The sequence below is a fragment of the Homarus americanus genome, unplaced genomic scaffold, assembly GCF_018991925.1.
Source record: "Homarus americanus isolate GMGI-L3 unplaced genomic scaffold, GMGI_Hamer_2.0 scaffold29324, whole genome shotgun sequence".
Taxonomy (NCBI): domain Eukaryota; kingdom Metazoa; phylum Arthropoda; class Malacostraca; order Decapoda; family Nephropidae; genus Homarus; species Homarus americanus.
Genome location: NW_024755207.1, coordinates 84,336 through 108,270, shown reverse-complemented (window position 1 = coordinate 108,270; position 23,935 = coordinate 84,336).

The window sequence follows — 23,935 nt, the reverse complement described above, 5'->3', positions numbered from 1 at the left end:
CCTCCTCCTCCTCCTCCTCCTCCTCCTCCTCCTCCCCTCCTCCTGCTCCTCCTCCTCCTCTTTCTTTCTCCTCTTTCTCCTCTTTCTCCTTCTTTCTTTTCTCTTTCCTCCTCCTCCTCCTCCTCCTCCTCCTCCTCCTCCTCCTCCTCCTCCTCCTCCTCCTCCTCCTCCTCCTCCTCCTCCTCCTCCTCCTCCTCCTCCTCCTCCTCCTCCTCCTCCTCCCTCCTCCTCCTCCTCCTCCTCTTTCTCCTTTCTCTTTCTCCTCCTCCTCCCAGGTGCAGCAGGTAACGGTATACCCAACACAATCCCTCACTATTTGTCCTTCGCGACCTCCTCCTCCTCCTCCTTGCAGCGCCCCCCCCCCTCTCTCCTTCCTGCCCCACCATCCTCCTCTGGTCTTTTCCCCTTCTCCATTGTCACCTCCTTCTTCTCTTTCTCCTCCTCTCCTCTGTTACTACCCCCGTCCTCCTCTTCCTCCTCCTCCTCCTCTTCTTCTCTCCCACCTTCAGCTTCTTTTCCTCTTCCCCCTTCCTATATGACGTCCCCTCTCTAACCTTCCTTTCTACAATAACCCAGCTTTCCCCTCTCCTCCTCCCCTCCCGTCCTCCCCCTCCTGCGACCTTCCCTGACCTGGAATTCTGCGCTTTCTCTCTCTGTGCCTCCTCCTCCTCCCCACCCCTCCCTACCCCTCCCCCCTCCCCCAGCTCCTCTCTGCCCTGCCATGACCTTTTCGTGACCAGAATCTGTACATCTTCCCTGTTGGGCGCTGTAAACGCTTCTGCGCTTCATCTTGCACAGAATGTAAGGGTGCCCAATAAACCTAGCCCTCGTGGGCAATCTAAAAAATCTAAAATCTTCCTCTCTCCTCCCTCCCTCTCTCTTCTCCCCTCTTCTCTCTCTCCTCCATCCTTGGTCACCCATCCATTCTTCCTTCCTCTCCTTATCACCCTCCACCTCCCCACATCACACCACCCACCACCTCACCCCATCCCCCCATCACCCTCCACCTCCCACCATCTCACTGGTATTAAAGCCTCCAAGATCACCACCCTGAGCAGAGTCGACGAGGATCAAACACCATCACCCTCCTCCCTCCTCCCTCCTCCCTCCCTCCCTCCCTCCTCCCTCCTCCCTCAGGCCAGAGTCTCCTGTTGGCCAAGATGGTTTTTAAGAACATCACGTACGTCAAGGGTTATTTTTTTTTTGTAGAGAAAGAAGGGGTGAAAGAAAATTAGAGGTGGAGGAAGGAAGTTATAGTTCGGAAATTGAAGAAATTTAGGAGGAGGTAGGAGAGGGCGGGCTGACAGCCTGCCCTATCCCATATATGGATGTTTTGAGGGCGTTATTTCATATTCCGCCGACCCTACTGGCGGATGCTGGTCTAGGGAGGTTGTCTATTGCCTGGCCGTATAGATCGGGGGTGGTAATGGACCTTTTGAGATTTGGTAACTCTTTGGGAACCATGTACGGTTGTTGTCGTTGTCAGGCCAGGGTGTGGAGCTGCTGGTTGATGGGTTTTATTCTCAGGTCTCTATGTATCTCGGCTGTGGTTCTGGTGAAGGGGTATCTTTCACCTGTGATGAATCTCAGGGCTTTATTTCGGACCACCTGTAATTTTAATAATTGGGTGTTGTTCATAGTATGAAGAAGCACTGATGGGTAAGTTAATATCGGCATGATTAGTGATGTCACCAGGCGGAGTTTTATTTTCTCAGGAAGCGCGTTAAATCGGTATAGTTTTCTCGGCTCTCTTCTTGCCTTTTCCCTCCTGGTGTGGACATGATGGGAGTAACCTGTCGTGGATATACTCAACTTTTGTATTCTATCTGGGCATTATTGGTTACTAATGGATGGGTTTTTCTTCTACATAAGAGTATCTGTGAATTTCGGGAGACTGGTTTGGATTTTCCATTGTTTTTCGTAATTATTTTCCTTTTCTATTTCCCGTCTAGTGTTGTCGACCTGTGACGCTCGTGATTTTCTTTGATGTGTTGTTATTTGAGTGATGTCATCTGCGTTACTGTGCCGGTACTTGATTACGTACACCCTTCCCCTCCCTTACCCTCAACCCCTAACCTCCCCCCACCCCCGCCCCTTTCGTGATGATGGATGGGTGGGTGGGTGGGTAGGTGGATGAATGAATGGATGGAAAGATGGATGGATGAATAGAGTGACAGATCATTGGGTATCTATGGGTATCATCGGGTATCATCGGGTATCTCTGGGTATCATCGAGTATCATTGGGTATCATCGGGTATCTCTGGGTATCATTGGGTATCATTGGGTATCATCGGGTATCATCGGGTATCATCGGGTATCTCTGGGTATCATCGGGTAACATCGGGTATCTCTGGGTATCTCTGGGTATCATCGGGTATCATTGGGTATCTCTGGGTATCATTGGGTTGGTGGAAGGAGCGGCCTTAAAGGTCATTTGGGTTAACTCTAAAGCACTGTAGGGACGAGGTGTGTGTGTGTGTGTGTGTGTGTGTGTGTGTGTGTGTGTGTGTGTGTGTGTGTGTGTGTGTGTGTGTGTGTGTACAGGTTGCTTAAGGAGGGGAGGGGGAGGTAAGAGAAGGAAGGGGGAGAGAGAGAGAGAGGAGAGAGAGAGAGAGAGGAGAGGACGGAGGAGGGAGATGGAATGTAAATGAAAGTTGGGAGAGGAAGTAGGGAGGAAGGACGCAGGGAAAGAGGACGGAGGGAGAGAAGAAGGGAACAAATGACCCCTGTTAGACCTCAGGTGAAGTACACGACATCGTTTACCCTCACCTGCTAATATAATACATTGATATATTTTGTGACTAACCTAACCTAACCTAACCTAACCTAATCTAATCTTTTCACGTCATGTATACAGTTATTTACCGTAGTATATACATATAAGGAATATAATTAACGTAGGAATCTTCGACAATCGTGACCCAAGACGTGAGCCTTGACCTGTTATAATCTCATGCTTCCAAATATGACAAGATATACACCGTGGCTCTGGTGGTAACATTGTGTGTACCTTTTACCGTGGCTCTGGTGGCAACATTGTATATACCTTTACCGTGGCTCTGGTGGCAACATTGTATATACCTTTACCGTGGCTCTGGTGGTAACATTGTATATACCTTTACCGTGGCTCTGGTGGCAACATTGTATATACCTTTACCGTGGCTCTGGTGGCAACATTGTATATACCTTTACCGTGGCTCTGGTGGCAACATTGTATATACCTTTACCGTGGCTCTGGTGGTAACATTGTATATACCTTTACCGTGGCTCTGGTGGCAACATTGTATATACCTTTACCCTGGCTCTGGTGGCAACATTGTGTACTATGACGTGTTTATAATCAACAGAGTCTAGTCATTTTCAACTTCCAGCATAATACATTTCGTTGATTTTAAGGAGGTGTTGTGAGCTTGGCTGTACTTCGAGTAAATACTGGGTTACATAAAGGGTTACAGTAGTGGGGTTACATAAAGGGTTACAGTAATGGGGTTACATAAAGGGTTACAGTAATGGGGTTACATGAAGGGTTACAGTAATGGGGTTACATAAAGGGTTACGTGAGGAGATCATTTGTTTTTATAGCGTCCTGTTTGGGATTTTCCAGCACGTGAACAGGATATAAGTGAACTGTGGTGGTGTGAGGAGACGAGTGGAATATTTCCCTCCCTGTGTGTTTTAGTGGAAGAGAGTGACTCATTACCTGAAGATATATGCCATTATTGACCACCCTAACCTAACCTTAATAATCCTAACCTAACCTTAATAATCCTAACCTAACCTTAATCCTAACCTTACCTTAATAATCCTAACCTAACCTTTATAATCCTAACCTAACCTTAATAATCCTAACCTAACCTTAATAATCCTAACCTAACCTTAATAATCCTAACCTAACCTTACCTTACCTTAATCCTAACCTAACCTTAATCCTAACCTAACCTTAATAATCCTAACCTAACCACCCACTCCCCCTCCCAGGTAGCATCACAAACATACACTCGCTTGTACGTCAATATTCAGTGCCTTACAAGATGAATAAAATAATTGAAACTGAAAACAAAAAAAATATTATACTCAATGTTATCTTAGTGAGTGAGTAATAGAGCTTTATTAGTCAGAGTATTATAAAGATCTGTAAGGGATTATATTAAATTTAATTATCTCTCTAATTAAACGCCAAATCTTGCTTGACGTTGCATCTCTATCTGTTAACAAAGCCTTATATCCTATAGCGACGTATATATTGCATCACAGGACTCTTATCAACCAGCTATGACATACCCATCATCTCATCTCCACCAATGGTCACCAGACAAGGTTGATTTTACATAGCTAGTCAACCCAAAAAATCAAGCCAAGGTCGCCATATTGTCCGACTAAAAACTTTAAATGCAAAAAGTGGCTCTGGTTGGTGGACCTGTTTTGGTTCATGGTATCGTGCAGAAAACTCCGTCGCTACCCACCACCCCGAGGCAAGGTTGAGATGATGGTGATGAGCTGACACACTTTTATCAAGGTCTTTTCCCTTCAGCTGCTATGGTCGACGTCAAGTGAGTTGTAAGACCTAAGCTCAACCCCCTTAAGGTTAGGTTAGGTTAGGTTATGTGTGGGTGATCACAGGGTATAAATATTCCTGGTCTATAGTCTTGAGTTTTACAAAAAAATCTAATCTAACCCAACCTAACTTAATCATGTCTGAGTATACCCCCATCCTAACCTAACCTAACCTAACCTAACCATGTCGGAGTGTACCCCTTCCTAAGCTAACCTGATGAACTTTACGGTTAACTCGTCATCATTTGTGTATTTATTCCTGCAGAAGTAAACTCACACGAGGCTCCAAGCACAAGTGGGGAAAGGCTGACCACGAAAGATAGATAAAAGTATGACGATAAACAGTAGATAACAAGGAATGCTAAATGCTGTATAGTGTAGCTGTTGACACTGGTGTGAGGTACTGCTAGGTGAACCGCGCCGTCAGGAGGAAGCTGTGAGGCACTGCTAGGTGATCCGCGCCGTCAGGAGGAAGCTGTGAGGTACTGATAGGTGATCCACGCCGTCAGGATGAAGTTGGGAAATATTGCTAGGTGAACCGCGCCGTCAGGAGGAAGCTGTGAGGTACTGCTAGGTGATCCGCCCCGCCAGGAGGAAGCTGTGAGGTACTGATAGGTGATCCGCGCCGCCAGGAGGAAGCTGTGAGGTACTGCTAGGTGATCCGCGCCGCCAGGAGGAAGCTGTGAGGTACTGCTAGTTGATCCGCGCAGTCAGGAGGAAGCTGTGAGGCACTGCTAGGTGACCACAGGAGTGAGCTGCCACTTGACTCTTTAAACTCAGTGATGAGCAACTTGGCATTCTGGTGACTTTAGTGACCAGGTGTAAAAAATGAGGATGTGTCCTACTGAAGAAAAGGTCAGGGTGTTGTGATAGCTCTTTAACTGAGTATGAGTCCAATGTACTCTCCTCACCTTTGTACTTCCTCCCCTCTTCCCTCCTTTTGTTCCCTCTTCCTTCTCAACACTCCCTCCTCTTCTACCCTCATCCCTCCTTATCTTCTCCCTGTTCCTTCTTCCATTGAGACCTCCTTCCTACCTCTTCCTCACTATTCCCCTCCTCCCTCCCTCCTCCTATACCCCCCCCCCCTCTACTTTTCCTGCCCATTGGGGGAGCAAGAGTGGATGGGTGAGAGTGTGAGCGTGTCGGTCACTAGTTTTCATCACCCACGTTCTAACAGACAGACATACAGACAGATAGACAGACAGATAGATAGATAGATAGATAGATAGATAGATAGATGTACATTTCTACAGGTATATAAACAAGACACACACACACTGCAGGTAGACAAACAAGGGTAAACAGTGAGTCAGTTGGACCAAGAAACATTACTGGCTTTATAGTGTTGACAAACGAAGATATTTTCCTTAATAACAGAGGGGAGGTGAGGCGCGGGTGCACATATTAGTTATAAATACATTATACAAATTTTTAGCAACTCAGACGGGTTATTGTGAGGTTGTTATTATTGTTGCTATTGTTATTATCATTATTTTTATTATTATTATCATTATTATTATTATTATTATCATTATTATTATTATTATTATTATTATTATTATTATTATTATTATTATTGTGGTTGTTGTTGCTGTTGTTGTTAGTCGATCAGTTAATTGGTTGAGAAGAATAATGGTGAGTCTCCTATAACAATGAAGTCAAACAACCATATAGATAGGCAATCAATCAAACAGATACACGCAGATACGCAAGCAATCAAGCAGCAGACAGGCACCTGGAGGTATAACTGTAGCTCCTTTGGTGTTGCTTTGTTCACAAGTAACAAGATAAGTCGGTGTCCTTGTGAGTTACCAGCCAGGTGAACTAGACTACCATAGTGGGCGGTGTAAACGGTGCCTAGCTGAGTGGTGGTGGTTGTGGTGGTTGTGGTGGTGGTGGTGGTGGTGGTGATGGTGGTGGAGGTAGTGGTGGTAGTGGTAGTAGTAGTATTGATGGTGGCGTTGGTGGTAATAGTCACTGTTGTGGTGGTGATAGTAACTATAGTGGTAGTAGAAGTAGTAATAGTGGCAGAGGTGATGGTAGTAACTGTGATGGTGGTGGTAATGGTGACAATGATGGTGTATAGTAACACAGTGTTGGCATTGAGAAACACAAAATACCGAAATATTCAGAGTTTTTCTTAATATATACTTTCTTATGTTGTATTGTGGTAATTACGTGTTAACCTTAATGGTATGATACAAATTAATACTAATATACCTGAATTAAACTTTATTTAATTTGTGTCTGGAAAATCATTGGAACAGATGGACATTAATAATTTAGTTTGATGTAGATGTGACAGGTGTGTTATAGGTGTTGGGCAGGTAATTGACAGGTGTTTGAAGGCATTTGACAGGTGCATGACAGGTACATTACAGGTGTTTGACAGGTGCATGAAATGTGTTTGATAGGTGCATGATAAGTATTTGACAGATGCATTACAGGTGATTGATACGTGATTAATAAGCATTCAACAGGAGTTTGACAGGTGTAAGACACGTGTTTGACAGATGTATGCCATGTGCGAAATTAGTAAGGAAGATTTATGTTAAACACACACACACACACACACACACACACACACACACACACACACACACACACACACTGTTGTATATGACGTCATTATCAGCTAAGAGATTCTGACACCAAGTTGTGACACCAAGTTGTGAGACCAAGTTCTGACACCAAGGTCTGACACCAAGTTCTGACACCAAGGTGTGACACCAAGGTCTGACACCAAGGTCTGACACCAAGTTCTAACACCAAGGTCTGACACCAAGGTCTGACACCAAGGTCTGACACCAAGGTCTGACACCAAGTTCTGACACCAAGTTCTGACACCAAGGTCTGACACCAAGGTCTGACACCAAGGTCTGACACCAAGGTCTAACACCAAGTTCTGACACCAAGTTCTGACACCAAGGTCTGACACCAAGTTCTGACACCAAGTTCTGACACCAAGGTCTGACACCAAGGTCTGACACCAAGTTCTAACACCAAGTTCTGACACCAAGTTCTAACACCAAGGTGTGACACCAAGTTCTAACACCAAGTTCTAACACCAAGTTCTGACACCAAGGTCTGACACCTGGTGGTAGTAAAAGCATGTGGTCAGTCTGTTGTCAGTATTAAGTAACTGACACATCGACTAGCATCCTGGCAGACAGTCACCGAGATCATTAACATAATAAGAGAGGTGGTGATAATGACTCTCTCCTTCTCTGGGTCCATTAGTTACCGTAATGAGCCGTGACACCTGTTGGTCTCATCTCACCTGTCTTAACGTTATGGTCTAGTGGTTTACGGAAAGTTCACTATTATTTACCCTTTGATGACGCAGACATACACATATACGTGTGTGTGTGTGTGTGTGTGTGTGTGTGTGTGTGTACCGGGTTCGACTCCTGGCATGTGTGGTGTAGAGGATTTCCTTTTTTGTTCACTGAGTAGTAAATAATTATGTATATATATATGTGTTATATCAATTAATTAAACTCATTACTTTATATTTTTCTCAATTCACCTCTCTCTCTCTCTCTCTCTCTCTCTCTCTCTCTCTCTCTCTCTCTCTCTCTCTCTCTCACCTGCCTTCACCTGTATTGTCTGTACCGCCTTGGTGGTGATGGTTGTGACCGCATTGAATTCAATTTTGCCGCAGACAGCATCTAGTTTATTGTGCACCCCATACTCATCCTGTGAGCGTTAGCGCAAAAAGGATTATAGAGTAGAGGCCACAAAGGGTGTTTATCAGACCCCAATGATCAGGATATTATGGCATTGAATGTTACAGAGTATTTCCAGAACATTGTTTGTTAAGTCGGTGCAGAATTTTCATTAGGTACTAGATGCGAAGTGTGGATACAGCCTTAGTATATTAGCTATTTTACCATCAGTGATATAGTGCTGTGCCATTGTATACACGGTGTGCTTGGATCTATCCCTATAAGGTTCTATTTTTTCACAGTCTAAGAAGTAGTGTTGGAGTGTGTGGTCATATAACTGGTCGCACACTTTACATTTAGTTTTATTCCGCAGTGGCGTTAGTGGCGGTGGTGGTGGTAGTCGCTGTGGAGGTTGTGGTGTAGGTGGTGGTGTTGTTTTGTGGTGGTGGTGAGAGTAGTGGTGTTTGGGGATTTTATTATCGTAGTAGTAGTAGTAGGGGTGGTGGCATTGGTGGTAGTGACATTGGTGGTAGTGGTAGTGGCATTGGTGGTGGGTGGTAGTGGTGGTGGTGGTGGCGGCATTGGTTTTGGTGGTGGTTGTGGTGGGTTTTTGGAGCATGAAAAACTAGGACCTGACTTCTTGATCCTCGCCTCCTCCTCACTCTTCTCTTGTCCTTCACTTCTCAGTATCTCTCACCTCCTACTTCATCCCTTCCATACTCCTCACTACTCTCACCCATCCCTTACTCTCCCTTCCCTTACTCTCCTTTCCCAGGGCCCCAACCTCTCACACTGGCCCTGGAGGAGGTTAATAAGGGGTCGGGAAGGACGTGGATCTAGGGCAGAACAGAGTAGACTTGTCTCTAGGCGTGCCCCGACGACCCCGTGGTGCTCGTTCCGCCCCAGCGACGACACTGCCTCACCCCTCCTCTGCCCACCTAACCCCTCCCGGTTCTCCTAACCCCTCCCCCCCCCTCCCTGCCCCTCACCCTCCCTGCCCACCTAACCCTTCCCTGCCCACCTAACCCCTCCCTGCCCTCCTCACCCCTCCCTGCCCACCTAACCCCTCCCCTGCCCTCCTCACCCTCCCCTGCCCTCCTCACCCTCCCCTGCCCACCTAACCTCCCCTGCCCTCCTCCCACCCCTCCCCTGCCCACCTCACCCCTGCCCCTCCCACTCCCCTGCCCTCCTCACCCTCCCTTTCTCCTCACCCTCCCCTTCCCACCCCAGCCCCCGATACTCAGGGACCCTTACGATAAGTTTCTCCTCATAAGTAAGATGTGAGAAACTAATCTAATTGGCTCAATCAAGCTTAAAGTAGTTAAGGTAGTGAGTAAATTAATGTGGGAATTACCCCAGGAATCAACTAGATACCGTGACGTGTCCTGAGCAAGGTCTTGAGTGGAAGATAATTTAACGGACGAACATTTGTGAATTAAATGATTCGCTTGACTGCCTTTCCTCGTTATAACCTCGCCTATTGTGGCTGGGTTGTTTTTATATATCCCACCGGAACTATCACCAGAGTAAAGGTTTATTAGAATGACAGTTGTGTCTTAATAAATAGTCTCTGGAGGACGACCACTGGAGAATACGAAGGAAGTGTTGACATTCTTAGTGGGAATGTCGAGTAGTGCGGATTTTCACTCATAGATGGCACTTTCCTCACCTAATTAATGCGGACTTGTATAATTATATATACCACAATAAATATGAGTTTTACGTTTAATGGGACAAAGTTTTATTACTGTTATTTGATTTTCGAAAATAAAGAAATCGGTTCACCTGAAGGTTAGCCCCACGTTAGCTAACCTGTCCTAACCTCGCGAGATATAACCTAACCTAACATAAATCCATCCATGTAACGTTAGGGTGTTTAACCATCAGGTGAAATAAGCTAGGGTGATTAATCCTCAGGTGATCCCCCCAAAAAAAAAATCTACAGATGAGATTTTTGAGTGTGGATTGTTTGTGGTGGGGGTGGGGGGTGAGGAGGCCCGACCAGCTGCAGTAATTACTCCTCATCACATAATATTATTTAAGGTCATGATGATCCGGTCGTAATGATGCTGAGTAAAAAAAGGTGTGTGATTATGTTGGCTGGCGGGGAGGGTGTGGCACCTTCAGGCAGACTAGACTATGTTGTAATGTACTTTGTTATACTAAGCTACATAGGGCTAGTCTATGCTGGTGAGGGCTATAGGCTCGCCAAGGCTACACTGAATTGGATTGAGCAGGACTGCGCTGTGCTAAGACTATGTTTGGGTGTACTGGGCAGGGCTACTGTGGTCTGGACTAGTTCTGAACTGGGCTGTCATAAACTGGGGTGAGCGAGGCGTGGTCAGGTGTGGGCGAGACTCACACAACCCGCCACCGGAGAGTAACCGTTCATCAACACGACCACCGCTAGCCTGCCAAATGTCACTTGTTGGTCACCCCTCCCTCCCTCATACCTTCGCTTGCTCACCCCCTCTTCCCCCTCACTTCGTCCCTCCATCCATTCATTCATTCATTCATGCATGCATCCATCCATCCATCCATCCATCCATCCATCGTTCCTTCCTATCCTATATATCTCCTCCTCCTCCTTCCCTCTATCCCTCTCCATTCCTCCAGCTCTACCATTCATTCATCTCTCTCTCATTCCTACCTTCTTACTCTACCCCCTCATTCCTTCCCTCCCTCCCTCTATCTCTCCATACCTCCATCCTACCTCAACTCTCCCTCTCTTTAACCTCCCCCCCTCCCTCCCTCCTACCCAACCCCTCATTACCTTACCCCACGTACCCGCCCCCTCACAATACCCGGTACTTAAAATGCTAATGGCCGCGTGAACCAACACAGAAAATATGTACTTGGCGTAACACAGGAGGATGGAGGTGTGGCGCCAAGGTCGACGGGCAACACCACACATAAAACTGGTCATTTTTCAGTTGTCATAAGAACAGTGGATGGTCATCTTGGTCTTGACTTTGGTTAGGAACAAAACTGGCCACAGGTATGATAGACAGATAGATAGATAGATAGATAGATTTAGTATGTACATAGACAGTGCAGGTAAACAAACATGGGTAAACAGTAAGTAAACACCGCAATGCCCAAACACAACCATCATTATGTTTATTTTTGTACCTGTGTTGACTAATATATACGACCATGTACCGTACATAACTGGAGCGAGTGTGATAATTGCATCAATGTTGAACCTGTCCTTAACTGTCATACTTGTCCTTACTTGTGCTCACCTGTGCTTACCTGTCCTTACTTGTCCTTACTTGTCATACCTGTCCTTACCTGTCCTTACATGTCCTTACTTGTCCTTACTTGTCCTCACCTGTGCTTACCTGTCCTTAACTGTCCTTACATGTCCTTACTTGTCCTTACCTGTCCTTACCTGTGCTTACCTGCCCTTAACTGTCCTTACATGTCCTTACCTGTCCTTACCTGTGCCTTTGTCATACATGTCCTTAACTGTCCTACCTGTCCTTACTTGTCCTTACCTGTCCTTAACTGTCCTTACATGTCCTTACTTGTCCTTACCTGTCTCACCTGTGTTTACCTGCCCTTATGTCCTTACATGTCCCTTTGTCATACCTGTCATAACCTTCCTTACATGTCCTAACTTGTTTACATGTCCTACTTGTCCTTACCTGTCCTTACCTGTCCCTTGTCCTCACCTGTGCTTACCTGTCCTTACTTGTCCTTACCTGTCCTTACCTGTCCTTACTTGTCCTTAACTGTCATACCTGTCCTTACTTGTCCTTACCTGTCCTTAACTGTCCTTACATGTCCTTACTTGTCCTTACCTGTCCTACTTGTCCTCACCTGTCCATATGTCCTTACATGTCCTTACTTGTCCTTACCTGTCCTCACCTGTGCTTACATGTCCTTAACTGTCCTACCTGTCCTTACTTGTCCTTACCTGTCCTTAACTGTCCTTACATGTCCTTACTGTCCTTACCTGTCCTTACTTGTCTTACCTGTCCTTAACTGTCCTCATATGTCCTTACTTGTCCTTACCTGTCCTAACTGTCCTTACATGTCCTTAACTGTCCTTACATGTCCTTACTTGTCCTTACCTGTCCTCACCTGTGCTTACATGTCCTAACTGTCCTTACCTGTCATACTTGTCCTTACCTGTCACCACTGTCCTTACCTGTTCTCACCTGTCCTCCTGTCCTTACCTGTTCTCCTGTCCTTACTGTCCCTAATCTTACTTGTCTTACCTGTCCTCACCTGTGCTTACATGTCCTTAACTGTCCTTACCTGTCATAACTGTCCTTACATGTCCTACTGTCCTTAACTGTCATTGTCATACCTTATTTCTCACCTGTCCTTACCTGTCTTATCCTTACTGTCCTTAACTTTGTCCTACATGTCCTACTTCCTTACCTGTCCTTAACTGTCCTTACATGTCCTTAACTGTCCTTACATGTCCTACTTGTCCTTACCTGTCCTTAACTGTCTTACATGTCATACTTGTCCTTACATGTCATACTTGTCTCACCTGTGCTTACCTGTCCTTACTTGTCGCCCTGTCCTACCTGTCCTCACCTGTGCTTACCTGTCCCTGTTCTCACCTGTCTTTACCTGTCCTCACCTGTCCTTACCTGTTCTCACCTGTCCCCTGTCCTTACCTGTTCTCACCTGTCCTTACCTGTTCTCACCTGTCCTTACCTGTTCTCACCTGTCCTTACCTGTTCTCACCTGTCCTTACCTGTTCTCACCTGTCCTTACCTGAGCTATATGCAAATTTGTTCGTCATGTTAATATTTACAGTATTGAGATTATCCATAAGGGAATTAGGTGGATATATTAGGTTAGGTTAGGTTAGGTTAGGTTAGGTTAGGTTTTCGTTGGGTTAGGTTAGGTTAGGTTAGGTTAGGTTGGCGTTGGGTTAGGTTAGGTTAGGTTAGGTTGGCGTTGGCGTTGGGTTAGGTTAGGTATTATAAAAGTCTATGTTTGTACCGTAACTCAGTCTTAGGATCATAAAACTTGCTTTGGTCTATGATAAAGCGAACTACACTTGACTCGAGGTAGATCAACTGATATCACAACTTTAAGAAAAAAAAATTATATTGATTTTGATAAAGATTTCGAATATGTCGCCTATTCCAACTATAAATCGGACCTGTGTAATAATTTCTACCTTCAGATATCAGGAAAAAAAAAACTCACGTAAATACCTCAAACGTATAACTGTTTCCCACCTGTAAAGTTAATAGTCGTGTTACCTGAGTGAGCAAACGAGTGAGTGAGTGAGTAAGTGAGTGAGTAAGTCCTCAAGGAAACGGTAACATCCAATATCAAATCAACTTTTCTTTTTCTTTTTTACATTATACAGAATACATCTTTGTTCCTTTGGTCATTTCCGGTGGGGTTTTGTGTCGTGCTCCGGTTAGCTATGGTTTTTTGTGTCGGGTGTCAGGTATGCGTCAGGTGGTGTGTCAAGCGTGTGTCAGTGCATCAGGTATGCGTCAGGTGGTGTGTCAAACGTGTGTCGGGTGTCAGGTATGCGTCAGGTGTCAGGTGTGCGTGTCTTTGGCAGCTTCCGGGGCAGGTATGTGATTTTGTTTTTTCTTTGTTGTTGATTTATGTCCTTGTTGAGGCTGTGTCTTTGTTTGTGGGCTCCTGTCCTTGCCTTGGTGTCTAGCTGTTTGTTGTTGATGTTTGCTACGTACACTGGGGGAGAAGTGTGTTGGGAAAGGGTGCAGGGGGTGTTGGGGAAAAGGGGTGGGGTAGGGAGTGGGGAAAGGGTGGGGGTGTTGGGGGAAGGGGGTGGGGAGTTGAGGTGGGGAAAGGTAGAGTGTTGGGAAGGAGGTGGGGAGTGTTAAGGAAGGGGTGGGGTGGGGGGTGTTGGGAAGGGTGGGGTGGGAATTAGAGAAGGGGGTGGGGTGTTGAAAGGGGGTAGAGTTAGAGGTGGAAAGGGTGGGGTGTGTTGAGAGGTGGGGAGTGTTGGGGAAGGGGTGGGTGGGGAAAGGCCAGGGAGTGTTGGGAAAGGGGGAGGTGGGGAGTGGGGAATTGAGAGAAAGGGTGGGGTGTGTGTTGGGAAGGGTGGGGGTGTTAGGGAAGGGGGGTGGGAGTGGGGGTGTTGGGGGAAGGGGTGGGGTGGGGTGGGGAAGGGGGTGGGAATGTTAGGGAAAGGGGTGGGAATGAGGTAGGGAAAGGGGGTGGGAATTGTGTTGGGAAGGGTGGGGGGTGTGGGGAAGGGGAGTGGGGTGGGGGTGTTAGGGGAAAGGGGTGGGGTGGGGTGGGGAAAGGAGTGGGGTGTTAGGAAAGGGATGTAGGGGTGGGGTGGGAAAGGGGGTGGGGTGGGGTGGGAAGGGTGGGGGTGTTGGGGAAAGGGGTGGGTGGGGTGGGGAAGGGGGTTGGGGTGTTGGGGAAGGGTGGGGGTGTTGGGGAAGAGGGTGGGATGGGGACATAAGTGGGGTAGCTGTATGACATTTAGTAACGAAAGTTGTGTTCTGATTAGGTAAGTGTACTGTGAGGTCTTGTGTCTGGCTCTCTCTCACACACACACACACACACACACACACACACACACACTTAAATTTGCTGCTGATGAATTTGAAACAAGTAGACAATTGCAAACAGGTAATAATCAAACCATTTTCTACCTTGACGAAATACCTAGAGTAAAACACGTATATTGAGCAAATAACCAGACCACTGGGTTACAAGATGCTGTAACCGCTAGAATAAAGCCGCTAAATAACCTCCTATGGACAGAACTAAGCAAACAGTGTACAGGATATACTCTGTAACACACACACTATATCCTCACCACTGGGGGTCTGTAATACACCCTTTGTGACTTCTACTCTGTATTCCTTTTAACCCTAACGCTCACAGGATATGGGATGGAGAATAAACTTGCGGCTGTCTGCGGTCAAATTTATGTTAAAAGTCATACACACATACATACATACATACATACATCATACATATACATACCTTCATACAAACAGCATTCTCTCTCTCTCTCTCATCTCTCTCTCTCTCTCTCTCTCCTCTCTCTCTCTCTCTCTCTCTCTCTCTCTCTCTCTCTCTCTCTCTCTCTCTCTCTCTGGATCGGCTGATAGTCTGGTCTTGAACTTACATTGAAGAAACAGGTATACGTGACTCCTCCTCCCCCCCCCCTTCTCTCCTTCTCTCCCCTCTTTCCTCCTCACCCCCCCTCCCCCTATTTCCTCACCATCCCTCCCACGCCCCTAACCCACAATACCTCCCGTCTCCCCACACCCATCACACCAATCATGAGTTTAATGAAGGCCATTGGCTAGAGGTCATAACCAGAGAGAGAGAGAGAGAGAGAGAGAGGTTATTCTCTCTCTCTCTCTCTCTCTACACAATGACCTGCTCTAACTCAACAAATCATGAAACTTGTTGTTGAATTGTTCAGCAAATTTCAGGTGATCCACTTATGGTGTCGTGTCACCGTTTACCTGCCCGAGTGTGTGTGAGTGTTTGTCGTATAGCATCTCTCTCTCTCTCTCTCTCTCTCTCTCTCTCTCTCTCTCTCTCTCTCTTGTCTCTCTCTCTCTCTCTCTTGTCTCTCTCTCTCTCTCTCTCTCTCTCTCTCTCTCTCTCTCTCTCTCTTTCTGTCTCTCTCTCTCTCTCTCTCTCTCTCTCTCTCTCTCTCTCTCTCTCTCTCTCTCTCTCTCTCTCTCTCTCTCTCTCTCTCTCTCTCTGGGGGCTAATCTTCCGTGATCCGATGTTAGGAATGCCAGCACGTAGTTAAGTTATTGTGATGTCAGGTATTTGAGTCGTTAGTATTTATATTGAAAGGTCAGGAGGCAGCAAACACACACACACACACACACACACATACATACATACATACATACATACATACACACACACACACACACACACACACACACACACACACACACACACACACACACACACATCACAGAACCAGTTGGTGAAGGAATTTAACACAAGAACTTTATAAGAATATTGGCTGAGATTCTTCATGATTCATAAGGCATTTTTCCCTCCTCTCACCACCTCAGTAAGAGCCACAGAACGTCTCCACTTACAGTATAGTTTCAGTGCAATTTCGACGTCATCTTAATTGTCTTTAGTGTTATTGGTGATTTGGGGTAATTATATACGATCTCATATCACCAGTTAAAAGTGGAACCTCAACATTCCAGTCTCTAAAAATGACTGTGAGACTGGACATATACTCACACAGTCAATAAGAACTTAAGAATGTTTAGTCGGTGATGTTAATGTCAGAAAAAACCCTCATTGGTCAAGGTTCATACGTTCTAAAATTTTTGAGGGGTTTTGAATATCCAAAATGAGGGTTCAAATCCTCTGTACTTGGATTCAAAACCTTGGAAGGAGTTTAATCCTTTTTGATGGTTCAAAGCTTTGGTGTCTGGGTTTAAATTCCTAAAATGAGATGGCAACAGCTTACAGGGTATAGTGACTTGGGTTCAGATCCTATTGGTAATGTAGGTGCAAGGTCTCGTTTTGGAGTTAAAGCTTCGTTTTAAGGGTTCGAAATCTACCACAAGAGACGTTCATTCATAGATTTGGACCAGACCATTATTAACACACACAACATAGACAACAACAACAAAAACAGCTGACAGGAAAAGAGTAAATATTTCCTAGTCTCGTTTAGAATAATATCACAACCGCTACTTTTCTTTTGTCTGAAAGGTCATCCGGACATCAGGTAAGGTCAGGCCGCTCTCTCTAAAGGTCAACGGAGGTCAGCACACTTGTAGACGTCTGCTGAGAACAATATTGGAACATAGTAATGATATAGTGTTATAATGAGAAGTATTTCATTGAGGTCTTGTCTCAGTACGCCGCAGACACACACACCTACATCCTTGACCACCGAAGGGTCAAGACGTACCTGGCGCTCCTCTGGGAGCAGTCAGGTCAACTGTTAAGTTGGTTCCATACCAACTCCCTCCCCTGAACCCTCCTCCCCACCGGAATATCAACAAGTTCTCGCCAGAAGTTACAATTTCATTTAGGAAAGGAATGGAACCAGTGTTGAACAGAGGTGAGCAGTGGTGAACAGTGCATAAGCGAAAACAACTCAACAGTAACAGTCGTACCCAAGTTAACCTTCACACTATGAGGTCCCAGGTTACTCAGTGATAACTGCCCGTGAGACCCAACAACAACCCGTGATGTGTTAATCCGTCTATGATAGGAAGGCCTGGGACCACACCTCACTCATATAACACCTTCTGTGAGGGAATTTCTACACCACATCAGGTCCCTGATAACACCACCTGTGAGGGAATTCGTACACCACGTGATGCCCTTCATAACACCATCTGTGAGGGAATTACTACACCACGTGAGGCCCCTCATAACACCATCTGTGGGAGAATTACTAAACCACGTGAGGTCCCTCATAACACCATCTGTGAGGGAACTACTACACCACGTGAGGCCCTTCATAACACCATCTGTGAGGGAACTACTACACCACGTGACGTCCCTCCTAACGCCATCTGGGAGGGAGTTGCTACTACGTGTTTGCTGTTCAACACCTACATTAATCGGTATGTTCACTGTATGTTCCTTTACCTTTCTCTAATGAAGGCTTTTGTTAAACCACCAATGTTTGTAATAAGTCATTTATGTCCAATGTATATTTTCAGCCTTCGGGCTGCACAACTTTTTCAATAAACCTTTAATTATTATTATTATTATTATTATTATTATTATTATTATTATTATTATTATTATTATTATTATTACACACACACACACACACTTTATTTATTGACTTATTTATTTTTTTATTATTAATTGTGAATTTTCTTTATTTTCAGGTTCGTGAATGTAAATAAGAGGAAGAAATTGAGGTTGGTGGAGGGTAGTGTAGTGCGTGACCCCTGTAGTGAAGGTGACACAGGCGAGCCCCAGGTAAGTCGGTCTAGGGGGAAGCTATAGGTAACCACAGGTGAGTGTTAAGTATCATGAACACCACAGTAACACAACACCGAGTGGACGTAATAACTGAATATATGTACTTTCACTCGGTTTACTGGCTACCATCCTCGCTACGTAACTCATTTATCAAAGGTTCGAGTCTCTTGAATAACTATGGGTAAGTTTTTGTGTGTGTGTGTGTGTGGGATTGGTTCAATTTACCGAACAGAGAAGTTGGAGCGGAATGTTTTCGTAATTTGAAGGTGGATAGCGTACAGCAAACCCTCCCAATACCGGATTAATTATTATTATCGTAAGTCTTGTCCATTATTGGGAGGATCCTGTTATTGAGAAGTCCGGTACTGAGAGAGTTTTCTGTGTATCAGCGGTAATAGAGACAGTGCACGAGACGATTTATCCAGTAACACGCAAATATACCTAACTGTGTGGTAGTTCAAGGTTAGGTTAGGTTAGGTAAAGTAATGTTAGGCTAGGCTAGGTTAGGTTAGGCTAGGCTAGGTTTAGTTAGCGTTTAAGTTAATTTAGGTGAAGTTAATGTTAGGTTAGGGTCAGGTTAGGTTAGGTTAGGTTTAGGTTAGGTTAGGTTAGGTTAGGTTTAGGTTAGGTTAGGTTAGAGTTAGGTGAAGAAGTTGGGACGCCTAACCTTCATATCGTCCCATAATCTAAAAGAGCCAACAGGTACTCTCCATTGTCCTCTCCTAACACCACTGTTTATCCTCAACAAACATGCACTCATTTAATATACTCAGATATGCACTCAAAAATGTACTCGGACCAGGGACTCGTATATAGAAATGCTGTCAAGAGCCTCAGAACAATAGAGACAATGCACTCAAGGCAATGCATCTCAGGAGCTTGAAGTGATATTGTGTGCGTCTGAAGGTTGTTGTGGGTATTCCTCCCTTCCAGCAGGAATGTTGATGTTTACGTGTATGTAAGCGGGGATTGTTTGCACTCGCGCGTGTGTGGGGGTATTTTTTGCACTTATTCCAGAGACGTAGAGTGAGGGGCGATATGATCGAGGTGTATAAATGGAAGTCAGGGTTAAACAAAGGTGATATAACAAAGGAACTCAAACTATCCAACCAGGAGCGAACTCGTAACTATGGTTTTAAATAAGACAAATTTAGATTTAGACGCGAGATAGGTAAATTCTGCCTTGGAAATAAAGTAGTGGATGAGTGGAACAAGTTACAGAACATCATCATTAACTCGAATACGCTGGATAGCTTCAAACATAAGGTTGGATGGATATATGAGCGATAGGGGTTGGTGTAAACGGGACTGGCCAGTATGAGCCAATAGGCCCGCTGCAGTTTCCTCCATTCTTATGTTCTTACCATCACCACTTCTACTATTACCACCAGTACCACATCTACCACCACCACCACTATTGCTACCATTAACACCACCACCACCTCCTCTACTACACCTGTCTTCTCGCTGAAGGCTGACAAAACTGGTCCAGTTTCCTGCTGGGGTGAGGGGCGGGGGAGCTGGGGTTGAGGGGGAAGGATGGAAAAGAAGGAATGAGTTAGGGACAGATAGAAGGAAGGAGGTGGGGAGGGATAGAAGGGAGGAGGGAGGAGGTGGGGAGGGATAGAAAGGAGGAAGTGGTGAGGGATAAAAATGATGGAAAGGAATTTTGCGATATTGGAGAAGTTGGTGGGTATGAGGGAGGGGGTGGAGACTGGGGGGGCAGGAAGCGACCATCAGATGAGGCGTTAGCAGACCCTGGGATAAAGACGAGGAGAAAGGGGTAGTGATACTGAGGGAAGCATGAATGAAGGGGAAGAGAGAGAGAGAGAGGGAGAACGTATCTGACAGCCAAGTAGTGGTGTAGCTGCCTTGCCTACACTCTCGCGTTACGTTACACTGACACGGGTTGGATTCTCCTTGTTGGTGTTCCCTTGAAAGATAGACAGATAATGCAGGTAGACAGACAGACAGAGACAATCAGGTAGAGATACAGAGAAAAGAGACAGGCAGAGAGACAGACAGACTTAAGCGGTGAGGTCTAGTTACCAACAATTCCTTCTACAGTAGAGTGTTGGATCTACGTCAGGCGTCTCTACTTAATATCAACGCCATTTTGAGATTCTGAGCTCTGCGTTTCCGGTGTCGCAAGAACTCAAATGCCACCGCAGGCAGAAGGCCGGGGAACCTACGTCAGTTATAGACCGTAGACTTTGATGTGTTGACGTAATAGCTAGTGACATCATAATACATAACAGGTAGAGACATCAAAAGACACAACAGGTATTGACATCTTAAGACATAACTGGTAGTGACATCAAAAGACACAACAGGTATTGACATCATAGACATAACAGATAGTGACACCTTAAGACATGACAGGTAGTGACATCATAAGGCATAACAGATAGTAACACCTTAAGACATAACAGGTAGTGACATCATAAGACATAACAGCTAGTGACATCATAAGGCATAACAGGTAGTGACATCATAAGACATAACAGATAGTGACACCTTAAGACATAACAGGTAGTGACATCATAAGACTCAGACAACAAGTAAACATATTGACCTTGGACTTGTGGCTGACTCAGACAACTAGTTTGTTGAAACCACAAAAAAGACCAAGACATTGATTTTCGAAGGCTGGCCCCTAACACGACCACAAGTTGTAGTCCTTCTGCCACACACAATTTGTTTCTACATATGGAAGGTTAATATGTAGTTTTTATCCAACATATAATTTACTAGGAGTTTGTAAGTGTATTATGTATCTCGTGCTAAGGACAAGGAGGAACACAGTCTCTTGTGTGGGTCTACGTGAGACAAAAAACCTAACCTAACCACAGCACCGCAATCATCATAATGCTTCTCCTTGGTAGACTTACCTTATAAAGATACGCGTATTGTGTTGCTGTTCCCACTATCCTTCAGCACCTCCTCTCCCCGCCCCTCCCCACTCTCCTCCAGCACCTCCCCTCCCCTCCCCTATCCCACTTCTACCCTCCCCTTCTCTTCGTGTTGCCATCCACTCTCCCCATCTCCCAGTATCTCTCCCCTCCCCATCTGCCTGTGTTTCTTCCCACGTGATAGTCTTCGTTTCTCACCTATGTGTCTCACCACCTTATAACTCCCTCTCCTCTCCTCTCCTCTCCTCTCCTCTCCTTTCCTCTCCTTTCTCTCTCTATTATCCTCTTAAGGCTTCTTGTCCTCCCCTCTTTCTCTCCACCTTCCACCATCTTCTCTTTCTTCGTTCTTTCTATTTCTTCTTCTTACCAATCCATTCTCTACTCTCTTCTTCATCACCCCTGCCCCAGCTTACGTCCCCAAGCAGCAGGAAGTGACATGTGATCCTGTATACCGTGTGTGTGTGTGTGTGTGTGTGTGTGTGTGTGTGTGTGTGTGTGTGTGTGTGTGTGTGTGTGTGTGTGTGTGTGTGTGTGCTACCCAGTGTGTGTGTGTGTGTGTGTGTGTGTGTGTGTGTGTGCTACTGACCCAGTGTGTGTGTGTGTGTGTGTGTGGCTACCGGACCCAGTGTGTGTGTGTGTGTGTGGTCTCATGACTCCTGGGGTTCACGGGTTCGACTCCTGTTCGTTCACGTGGTTTTCCTTCCTTCACACAGCATCGATTACTAATAGAGATTCAGTCTTCCTCTATTCAATACAATTAGAAATTTTACTCAGGTATATAATGTAAGATTTAAGTACATATCTATATAAGTACAGGTAAGTGTCATTTGGTGAGAGTAAACAGAGATACTGCTTTAAGAATTTATGAAGAGAAATGGATGAAAAATATTATAAGAACATGAGAATGGAGGAAACTGCAGCTGGTCTATTGGCCCATATAGGCAGCCCCGTTTACACCCAACCCCTTTCGCTCATATATCTGCCCAACCTATATTTGAAGGTACCGAGCGTGTTCCGGTTAATGATGATGTTTGGTAACTTGTTCCACTCATCTTCCTATTGCTTTGATGGAGAAATTAGAAGAGAAAAAGATTTGTTCACGAGGATAGATTAAAGTTTTAACCTAACCTAAGCTAATCTGACCTGATATGACTTAGCCAACCCAACCCGACCTAACCCGACCTAACCCGACCCGAACCAAATATATTTTTCTTGTATTCAACGACAGAAGCCATAAACCAACATAGTACACACACACACACACACACACACACACACACACACACACACACACACACACACACGTCCTACAAAGCTTCGTCGTGCACAAGTTGGCCGTGGAAGATGAGAAAATAGCTCAAGGCAGTTAAAGAAAGATGACTGAATCTTGTGGTTTGTTTGTGTCTCTGTTGAGTAGGTCTTAACACCTCCCCTGCGGCACCTGTTGTGGTGTCTGAGGTACAGGTGAATACAGGCTGACAATATACCTTTGTTGGAGTCATTTTTTTCTCCTATTCCCTTATTAATGGTATAGATATTTGTTTGGTTATTAGTACGTCTTCAATTTACAAATATTACACCTGGGATATCTTAATTCAGAATATAATCCAGGGCGATGAATATTTTACTTATATTATGATGAGTAAGCATCTAACGCTATTGGGTAGGAGTTAGGTTAGGTTAGGTTAGGTTAGGTTAGGTAGGATTAGATAACCAGCTATGAGTCAATGATATGAGTTATTAAGGATGTCACCGTTATTACTGAGTTCTGAGGTGACTAAAGAGACCGTTACGGGACCGGCAGGGTCGTCCACAGATGTTGCACGTGTGGAGGGCTACATCTAATGCGGGACGGACTGCGGCAGCGTCTTTCCGCGTTGGCGCTTGTATGCCTCGATTTGCAGTTGGGCTAACTCGAAAGTATTGACACCTTCTTGTGTGGTGCTCCTCCAAGCGTTACGTTACGGTGTTGAGTAATCGTCTCCCAGGTGACGAAGTCAATTTGGCACTTTTTCAAGTTTATCTTAAGACTATCCTCATACCTTTTCAGTTGCCCGCCAGCGTTACGTTTACTATTCGTTAGGTGACTGTAAAGTAGCTGCTTTGGCAGTCTACTGTGGTTCTTGCGGGTAACATGGCCAGTCCAGCGTAGTTGTTCATGGATAATGGTAGCCTCGATGCTCCTACATTTGGTGTCAGTGAGAATATGGCATTTGTTCTCTTGCCTTTCCAGCGAACTTGGAGGATGGAACGTAGGGCTACGTTGGTGAAAGTTTTCAAGTGCCGTGAGGTGCCTCCTGTATGTGACCCATGTCTCGCTGCCATATAGCAGGGTGGGGAGGACCACTGCTCGATATACGTGCAACTTTGTAGATAATTTCAGCTCCCTACAGCTGAAGACGGGAATGGAGTCTACCAAAAGCTTGAGATGCACATCTGATCTGTTGTTGAATCTCCATCGATGTTCCGTCGTGGTGGACAGGTGGGAGCCGAGATACCAAAAGTGGGTAACATTAGAGAGGGTAGTACCGTACAGCTGGATGGATGGTGGAGGTGTGGCTGAACCAGGGGCACGCTGAAAGAGATTCCGAGTCTTACATACCTCAAGGCCGAAGTGTGCATACGCATCTGCATAGGTGTTCATGATTTCCTGTAGATCACTTTCTGTGTGAGCGACAAGGGTGAGGTCGTCTGCATACTGAAGTTCAGTAATGGAATCTGCCGACACCTTTGTTCCTGCCTGGATTCGTCTAATGTTGAAAAGACCCTTCATCCGGTACTCGATGTCCACTACGCTGGCTAAATTGGCACTGGCACGAGTAAGGAAGGCAGCCAAGAAATGGAAAAGAGAGTTGGTGCCAGTACACATCCTTGTTTTACCCCCC